The sequence below is a fragment of the Lontra canadensis genome, unplaced genomic scaffold (genome assembly GCF_010015895.1).
Source record: "Lontra canadensis isolate GAN:19392208 unplaced genomic scaffold, GSC_riverotter_1.0 scaffold180, whole genome shotgun sequence".
Classification (NCBI taxonomy): domain Eukaryota; kingdom Metazoa; phylum Chordata; class Mammalia; order Carnivora; family Mustelidae; genus Lontra; species Lontra canadensis.
In genome coordinates this window covers 581,787-591,385 of record NW_022631174.1, presented here as the reverse complement: position 1 = coordinate 591,385, position 9,599 = coordinate 581,787, and positions in this window count along the sequence as shown.

Genomic DNA, 9,599 nt, shown 5'->3' with positions numbered 1-9,599 from the left:
AGTCAGGCAGAGAGAGAGGGAGAAGCAGGCTCCCTGCTGAGCAGAGAGCCTGACGCGGGGCTTGCTCCCAGGACCCTGAGATCATGACCTGAGCCGAAGGCAGTGGCTTAATCCACTGAGCCACCCAGATGCCCCTCTCTGTTTTGTTTTTAAAGATTGTATTTATTTATTTTGAGGGAGAGAGAGAGAGTGGGAGGAGGAGCAAAGAGGGAGAGAGAGAGAATCTCAAACAGACTCCACACTGAGCGTGGAGCCTAATGTGGGCTCAATTTCATGACTGCAACATCACGAGTAGAGCTGAAATCAAGAGTTGGACGTCTAACTGACTGAGCCACCCACATGCCCCCAAATGCTGCTGTTTTGTCACGAGTCCTCTGCCATTGAGAGGGGAACCCATTTCTCCCCTTCCTCAGCTCCTGCCCTAAGACATCTACCTTGTAGTCTTCAGTTACTGGTTTAAGAGCTTCAAGCCCTGCTACTAATTTGGTTTCCACTCTTTTATCAGGATATTCCTTTATCCTCCCGATGCCAGCAGTAACAATGTCTGCTGCTCTATGCCATATCCAAGTACTCTTTCTCTTCACTCTGCTCTTACCTTCTCCCTTCTCCAGGCCCTAGTGAGGACACGTGGTCTTGGCCATCGTTCAGACAATCACCTTACCACGACCCATGAGGGGATGTGGTTGGAGGCCCCTCAGTGTAGGAGGACCACAGATGGACAAGTCAGATGTTCTCCTTCCTTCACAGAGACAGTCTTCCTCTTAGATAACCCAGGGAATGAGGTGGGCTGTTGGGTTCATGGCCGGTTCTCATGAAATGAACGATGTTCATCTCATGAAGTGGTGCTTTCTACAAGCCTGGTGAGGCTCCTTGGCCAGCTCCAGTGACTCCAGTTGTTCTCTGAATTTGAAATGTGAGTTTGGTGGGCCACTGCTATGGCCCATTGAAACATGTGTCCTCAAATTTTAATGTTGTCCCTGTGTTCCTATGGTGGAGTAGGTAGGGGCTGAGGGCAGGCTACCCAAAACAGACCACTTTGGCATGAAGATTATTCTAAGCTCGAGGCAATCAAGACTCTATGGCCTCAAGAGAAACTTTTGCCCCTCCCTTAACTACATAGAAGATTTGAAATTGGGGGTCTTTCCCAGAATAAAGGTGTTGAGCAAGGGTAAATTTTTTCTGAGTGACCCATCTGTATAGCGGTGCAAACATCTGATTACCAAACATCTGTTCATTTTCTAATTGCCCTCCATTCCTTTCATCTGAAATCGCAGACCCCTACCCCTTCTTCCTAGTTCAGGATGACATATAGACCTCATTTTGCCTGACTGTCTTTGGAATTTCCATGCCTATGTGGATTCCTCTTACAGACACTATTAAATTTGATTTTTTCCTATTAACGTGTCTCATGTCAATTTGCTTCTTAGTCCGTCTAGAAGGACCTCACTGTTTATGGGAACCAGCGTTAAGTTCCAGAGATGAACTCTGAAACATGGTTATGGCACCTGAGGGCAGAGATCCTCAGAAGGGGACTTTTGATCTTTATTTCTGTGGGCGGAGGTAATACCTGCTGGAAGCATCAGGGTCTTGAGAAACTTTGTAGAAGGTTGTTCCTAACTTCAGACCAGCGCCTTCTACTCTTGGAACAGGATACCCATCTGGGGAGGTCTTCTTCCCTGGCAGTTCAACTTTAGGGTGCATAAAAATCACATGGAGAGGGGTGGGTGCCTGGGTAGCTCAGTTGGTGAAGTGTCTGCCACTGGCTCAGGTCATGATCCCAGGGTCCTGGGATTGAGCCCCACGTCAAGTTTCTGCTCAGCAGGGAGGCTTTTTCTCCTTCTCCCTCTGCTTGCCGCTTCCCTTGCTTGTTCTCTCTCTCTCCCAAATAAATAAATAAATAAAATCTTAAAAAAAAAATCACCTGGGGAGATTGTTAAAATGCAGTTTGTAGACAGCATTCCAGAGGGCTGGGTGGGACCCAGGAGTCTGCATTTTTAACAAGCACGGGAAGATTCTAAGCAGTCTTTTGCTTCGGGAACCACTGATCCAATCTGCAGTGTCTGTGTGTGTTTCTCTCCTATTATGGTGGTCTCAGGTCCAGTGAGAAAGGGGGGAGAGGAGCGAGGGTGTGTGTGGGGGAGGGGGGTTGAGTGATGCCTGCCCTGCAACTAAGGGGATTGTCATTAGAAATGTCATTAGAAATGGAAGAAACGTCTCTCCCAACAAGACATAGGATCCTGGGGGACAATGAAAGGGAATCACCAGTCGGAACAGAATAGAGAAGCACACATACACCATGAAGCTTGTAAGGAGTACATTAAGATGAAAATGGATTATGACCGTGTGAACAAGGCTGTTCTGTAAGGAGAAACACCAGGAGAAAAGATGAACATTGTGCATGAGACAGAAGGAATTTGGTGAAAAGAAAAATCAGATGTTGAGAAAACAAAGTTAAATTAAAATTAAAAATTAAAAGATGGCTAGAGCATCTTCATCCAAACACATGATCAGATGAAAGATGTGACATGAGAGTATAGAAACTTCCTGGAGACCTGGGGACAAAACGGAGCTGATGGAAACAGCTGGAAAGAACCCCCATGGGTGGGATGTTCCTTACCATTGACTATGTCAAAGGCCAAATAATCCAGTAACTACGGTAGGTGAAGACTGTGGCTGATGACTTGACTCCATCAGGTGGGGTACTAACACCAAGCAGCCCACATCCAAGAACCCATAAGACAAGCTGCAGCAGGAAGAGCTCCCCATCGAAGCATCATGTGGGTGAATAGACAGCAGTGAGACTGTGTCTCACTGTTTATGAGAACGATGGTAGAAAACCTGCCCAAATTATTAGATCGGATGGATTTTACTAATCACCTGCATGACAGTACGTTCAATAAAATTAAATATGAGACTAACGAGGAAGTCTTTATAGCCTTGCTCTAAAATATCATTCATAGGTTTTACAAGAACTTAATACTAGTGGGAATCTGAGGAAACGTCCAGGGAAAATGGACAACGGGGCCCAGATGAAATCTGGGAGAGCAGTAATTAGAGAGCAGTAATGGCTCTAAGGAAAAAGGATTTTAACTTGTTTAATTATAGTATTTGTCCCTAAGGAAGAGTGCTTCTGAAAACTCGACAGGGTAAGGTTACCACAGGTGCAAACAACTGTAACCTATTATAAGGCCCTGGCAATGATAAAACGATTAACTGAGATTTTAATTCGGTGACCTATTATTGCTGGCCTGGATGACTTTGTTGCAGGGCTTAAAGCCAGCTCCAGCTAGTTTAAGCTGACAAAAGTGTCTGGCACCTGGCAGTTCCCGGTGTGCGTATGTCGCCACCCCAACATGGTTAATGATGCCGAGCTGTCCGCTTTCTCGACTGCTCATCCAAATTCTGGGTACCTGGAACCCCTCGTTCCGTTCCAAGTTAGGGCATGGATGTGACCGGTGTTGATCCACAGTGGGTGATGTGAGTTCTGGGTGGTGACTCGCACAGGAAGGCTAAATCCCACGGGGATGTTGCTGGTCTTCTGATGCTTTGATGACTATTTGCAGCTCTCAAGTCACCACACGAATTGTGTGCCCTGTGTTGCTCTGATTAATGTATTGTATTATGTAATTATGTATTAATGTAATGTATTAAATGTTTGTTTAATTACCTTTGATCTTAGACATTGTGTGCACTCGAAGGGGTGGTTTGAAAGCAGGATTAGGCCCTCCCACATGAAGGAATGAGCAGATCGCATTCCATCCCATACTTGCTGTGTCTCTGAGAGGAAAATTGCTAATAAATATCTATCTATCTATATATATATATATATATATATATATATATATATATGAAACAAACAAAAAACAGAGGAGTCTCCTAGAATCAAAGGACGGGGATGCATCATCCCGGCGACTGGAAGGACAGCAAAGTCATCAGACCTCTCACCTGTCTCTCGCCCTCTGCTTTCTTCTCTGTGCAGCTACATGTTTTGTTTCAATGTAGGGTTGTAGGTCTTTTCCTGAAGGAACTGTGATGGTTTTTTGTCTTTACTCTCTCCCTGAAGACTCGCTGAGCTGGTCTCCTGACCAAGGTTTCCATTCACTGCCCAGCCTGCGAATGGATCTGGGTCCTTTCAAGGTGTCCTTTGCCGGCGGGCCATGCTGTTAAGCTTTGTCAGTAGAGGGAGCAAGAGAGACACCGTAGGAGGAAAAAAGAGGTCTGCTTCCGGTTGTCGGAGGCTTGTGCGGGCGGGCTCTCAAGTCTCCCTTGGCCGGCGGCTGCACAGGCGCATGCGCGGGTTTCCGCTCAGGCGTCTGCACGGAGCAGCTCTTTCAGCCGCATCTCCAGCGCTCAGCTCCTCCAGCGCTCAGCTCCTCAGGGCAGGGCTGCCAGCAGCGCCCAGTGGCCGGTGGCTTCTTCTGGCGACAACCTCTTCTTGCACTCTGGTGGCTCCTGACCTTGGGAGTTTCCTGGGTGAAATCTGAAATTGGCCCCTGGGCATGGGGAGCAAGGACAGACCTAAGAAAGAGGCAGTGCCCAACAGATTGGTAGGTGGCAGTTTTAAGAAGCCAGGGGACTTGCCCATAGGGTTCGTTCTGGGGGGCTGCGCAAGGAGTAAATCTTCACACCCTCCTGTCAGACTCCTAAAAGTTTATACAGAGGCCTTAACCGGGTTCAGTCATGTCTAGTAGATGGTATATCCAGTCCTGCATGTCCGGGATGGTCTCAACAACGCATTACTGTCTCAAGTCTGTGTGCCTGAGGCAGCTTTTAGGGCGCGTAGGCAGGCAGAGCGCACAAATACGCCTTGAGATCAAGGGCAGGGGAGGGGGAGGAGCCTCCAACTGTCTGGGTCCAGCTCAGGGGTCAAAGGGCGGTCCTACCCTCTGGATGGCCTCCTCCAATACTCTGCCTCTTGGGGCTGGCTCCTGTAATACACGTAGCACTCTTTTGTAATGTGCCCTGAGCAGTCTGCAAGGGTTTTACTAGCAGGGAGGTGGCTTGTTGGGTGACTCTGGCCACACTGGAGGCAGGTGTCACAACAACAGTTTAGACACAGGCAAGAAAAAACATAGAGGAAGATAATGATTCCCACAATAAGTTGTGATTTTTAAAATTAAGAGCCCCATGACCTGAATTATTGATTTATTAGGTCCTCTAGGTTGAGGGTTGGATAACTCAGGATATTTAGTTGTTTCTTTATGTGATTTAATAAAGATGGTACATTAGCAGATTTCTCAGGTATAAATGCCCAGCCTTCTGTTTGTATGATGGCCTGGGTGCCTCCTTGCAAGTCACTGATAATGTCCAGGTAATCCTATGTTGGGGGACAGCTTTTCTCATTAGAGATATTTTAGTGTTTAGTAAGGGCAGGCTTTTCCCTTACTGGCTGTCAGGTAGGGCTTGCGGGGTGAATTTAGTAAGGGCTTCCATGTGGGTTTCAATGTCCTCCAGGCCACTGGAAGGTACAAACATGGCAGCCAGATGACCAGTGGAAAACAGGACATGCCCCTCTGGCCTTGAGGAGAGGGAGGTTGGCAATTGCTGCTCTGATGGGGCTGATTCTCCCTTGTGCCCAGGGAAAGCCAGGTGCAGTGATCCAGACATACAGGCGGAAACCGTGGCCAAAGATCTGTGCCACCAAACCACTGGGCTCCATTTGGGACTCCCCAAAAAATATCTGGGCAATATGACCAGTCAGTGTCAACTAGCTGCCATCCTTTAGTGTGACGTAATGACCAGCTAGTTTCAGTGACATCCATATTTCTGGTACAGCTGGGTTGGTTCTGTTTAGAGTGATTTTTCTGTTCCTGACATAGGGGTACCGGATGATTCAGTGTTCGAATGTCCATAACCCAGGGTGAGCCCTATGACTATATCTCAACTCTGAGCCCAGTCACCTGTGGCTCAAATGGCATTTTTTTAGGGCCCTTTTGGTCATTTTGATGGGCTCTTCATGTTGTTTGAGTCTCAGGAAAAGAATGTCCAGTGTTAATAATAGTGGGTGCCATAGTCCTGGTTTCTGGAGTTGTGTTAATAATATCAGATGAATTAAGAGGACTAGTCCAGCTTGTTCTTTTTTCACATACTGCTTTTGGACTTCTTAATTCTCTCCTTGGAGTGGTGATAATCCTGATGAGATAGAAGGGGGCAGCTGCTCATATACCCGATAGTTGGAGTAGTTCTTTCACTGGGCATACAAGTGGGCCCACTGTAGAAAGGTGTTTATATTAGGAGTCTGTCTGATGACTGGACACCCTAGGAGCAGCAGAAGTCTAAGGTTAAAAGAGAAGTAATTGTGTGGGAAAGTCTTGTCCTTCTGAATTACATATGTGGCCCGATCATTAGATGTTATTGTGGCTGTAGCTTTAGAAATTTGACCTGGTTGTGCATGCCATACATGTTGGCTGGGGACGGCAGCAGGCAGGAATAAGGAGATGGACTGGGGGTGGGACACACCAGACCAGGATGCCCCCCTCTTTCAAAGGGGGCATGTTCTGTTCTGGGTATAGTGCATTTTAGCAGGCCTGGCTTGCAGCAGGACAATGGGCTCCCACTGGTGGGAAATAATTCATCTATCCTGGTGGGATGTCTTATTGAGAATTCCGGGACAAAATGCCTTTTCAAGGCGTGATGGGGGATGTTCTCAGCAGGATAGAATGTTAATTTATGGGGAGACTCAGGGCAAAGGCTGTCTCCCTCGACTTCAATTTTTTAACTTTTAAATATTTTATTTATTAAGAGAGAGAGTACAAGAGAGAACATGAGCTGGAGTTGGAGGGGCAGAGGCAGAGGGAGAAGCAGGCTCCCCACTGATCAGGGAGCCCCATGACACATTCTTGATCCCAAGACCCCAATATCATGAACTCAGCCAAAGGCAGATGCTTTTTTTTTTTTTAAATACAAATTTTATTTATTAGAGAGAGCATGAGAGGGAGATCATGAGCAGGAGGGGAGGTGTAGAGGGAGAAGCAGACTCTCCAATGAGCAGGGATCAGGATAAGGGACTTGATCCCAGGACCCTGGGATCATGAGCTGAGCCGAAGGCATACACTTGGCCGACTGAGCCACCCAGGCACCCCTCCCTTGACTTTTATACCTTTATGGTCCATATTGGGTGCCTTGGCAGAGGGGTTCCTAGTTTGGCATATTGGGTAATGGGCCTTACTGATTGATCATGTAAATGTATTAAAGCCTGGGATAATACTTTAGTTCACTTGGTCAGGTGGTTTTACTTGTTAGTAAATTAATCTGCTGCTTTAATATTTCTTTATTTTTTTCCTATCAGTCCTGCCGCTTGCATGTTATAGGCACGTTCTTCTGTTTAACGTCATGTATTTGTCCACTCTTATATATCATGCCCTTTGAAATGTGTTCCCTGATCGCTGTCTATTTGATGAGAGTGAATGTGATCAGTTTGCTAATCCTTCACCATTTGGAAACTCCAGTGGATGGTCCCAGATCCCTTTGGCAGTTGCCTTGAGGATGGCTTAGAACACACAGGATTTATTACTGCATTAACCAGCCCACTGTATTTTATTTTATTTTATTTTTTTTAATGATTTTATTTATTTATTTGACAGAGATCACAAGTAGGTAGAGAGGCAGGCAGAGAGAGAGGAAGGGAAGCAGGCTCCCCGCTGAGCAGAGAGCCTGATGCGGGCCTCGATCCCAGGACCCTGGGATCATGACCTGAGCCGAAGGCAGAGGCTTTAACCCACAGAGCCACCCAGGTTCTCCAGGCCACTGTATTTTAAGGGCAATCTGGCATTCTTGGTAATAATGCCATTTAATCTGGGTGTTATGGTGGCCTCTCTTTCTATGTGTCCCATCTGCCATATCTACTGAGGAGTTAGTTGCTAGGACATCAGTTCCCTGATGGCGAGAGAGTGTTTGTACTTCACAAGCTGGGATGTGGAAAACAGTGAGGACGGCCGCAGGCTCTTGCAGGCAAACCTAAATGTTTTTTCCCATATCTTGACCTCCTAAGGGCTTATTTATGATCATCTGCACCTCAGCTTTTCATTGTCTAAGCCATAGGGTTAATCTTTTTAGAACCACTCCACTATCTATGTAAAGGGTTAAGGGCCAGCTTCCTTCTGTTTCCATTGGGCTGGTGTCAGTGTTGGGCTGTGGAGTCTCCACACTCCTTGTGGGATATCAGGCATCAGCAGTGTTCCTTATGCCCTTTTTATAGACTGCAGGGGCTGCCACAGAATAGGGTGGGGGCATTTGGAGGATCTTTATATTCTATAGGGCCTTGTAGCACCCACATTTCTGTGGGCTGGTGGCCTGCCACTTAAAGTGGGAGTTTGAGTCATGGCAGAATTGGGTCCATGGAACATGGTCTCTACCCATCCCTTGGTAGAAAGGGAAGCTCTTACCATGATATGTGCACATTGCTAGGAGCTCTTGCTCTATGGAGGTATATCAGGGTTTTGCCCCTTTTCAGGGCTAAGACCCAGATCCCAGAGGTATTTTCTCCTTCTGTTGTCTCCTGCATAGTGCCCAGCCCACACATTCTAGAGTCACAGAAACATCTAATTCACATGGTAGACCTGCTTCGGAGATGTCCAGAGCTTTAATCTCTCTCACTAGTGTTTTTGCCTCTCAAAGGTGGCTTGCAACTCTGATCATCTGTTTTTTTTTTTTTTCCTTTTAAAGTGTGGAGGCACCGTGCCAAGTGGGGAATAAAAGTCCTACCAAACCCCCAGTCTCCTACAAAGGCTCGCATTTCTTTTATGTACCAAGGGGTTGGATAGGCTTGTATCTTATCAATCCCAGTTTCTGGGCCAACATGCATCTTACCTGACCAAACAATTCCCCCAGATTTTGTGGTGGTATCTGGGCCTTGAATTTCTGGTGAATTAATCTTTTCCCTTGCAGATGTTCCAGCAAAATCTTCAGGGTGTCCTGCAGCAGAGGGGAGTCTCCACGTGTTAACATTATATCATTGATGTAACTGTTGTGGGGAAGGAGAACAGGATCAGGTCTCATGTTACAATCACTAGACATACTGGAGTGCTGTGAGGTAGCCTTGGGGAAGGTCCATTGTTGCCCTTCCCACATGAAGGCAAATTGATCTTGTGACTCAGTAGCAAAGGATATACTGAATAAAGCACTGGCTAAAACTAGTACAGCACGGGGCACTCCTAGGAACATGGCCAAAGTATTCAAGGTGGTGGCAATGTTGGTCACATCCACGCGGACGGATGGCATTATCTTTTTTTTTTTAAATATTTTATTTATTTATTTGACAGACAGAGATCACAAGTAGTCAGAGAGGCAGGCAGGGAGAGAGAGGAGGAAGCAGGCTCTCTGTGGATCAGAGAGCCTGATGTGGGGCTCGATCCCAGGACCCTGGGATCACCACCCGAGCCAAAGGCAGAGACTTGAACCCACTGAGCCACCCAGGCGCCCCAACATCATTCTTGTTCGTTTCTTGGGAGTCCTGGACATCTGCCATGAGCCACCTGGCAATACTGGGCTGTTGAAAGCACTATGAGCAAAGCATGTAATACTAGTTTGGTGCAGTTCTTGGATAATTCTCCTAGCTCCTTATGCTCCCAGGCAATTTATACTATTTTTCTCATGGGTGG